Source organism: Corapipo altera, unplaced genomic scaffold (assembly GCF_003945725.1).
Source record: "Corapipo altera isolate COAL_440 unplaced genomic scaffold, ASM394572v1 55, whole genome shotgun sequence".
Lineage (NCBI taxonomy): Eukaryota > Metazoa > Chordata > Aves > Passeriformes > Pipridae > Corapipo > Corapipo altera.
In genome coordinates, this window is record NW_020884882.1 from 3,339,595 (window position 1) to 3,340,013 (window position 419).

Consider the following 419-nt stretch of genomic DNA (forward strand, 5'->3'; position numbering starts at 1 on the left):
CCCGGGGGGGACACACCGCTCCCGGGGGGACACACCGCTCCCGGGGGGGACGCACCGCTCCCGCAGCGCCCCGGCTCCTCCCTGTGACCGACACAGACCCGGCACCTCCAATCACGGCCCCGGTGGCCCCCCCCGAGCCGCCGGCCCCACGCCCAGCCCCAGGGCCCTGATGGCAGCCGCCTCAGAGGAGACCAGAGTATTTTGGGCCGTTCCTCCCGGTTCCCGTGGCTCGCTCCCCGCCGGCACTGCCGGCTGCCCCCTGCCCTCCCCACGGGCAGCGGAGCGGAGCCCCACGGTGCCCGTGCCCGGTAGAGGGGAGGCTCTGCCCCGAGCGACCCCGCAGCCCGGCCTGCCCGCCGGGAGCCGCAGCCCTGGGCCGCGCCTGCCCGCGGCAGCGCCCTCCGCACCGGCACCGGTGC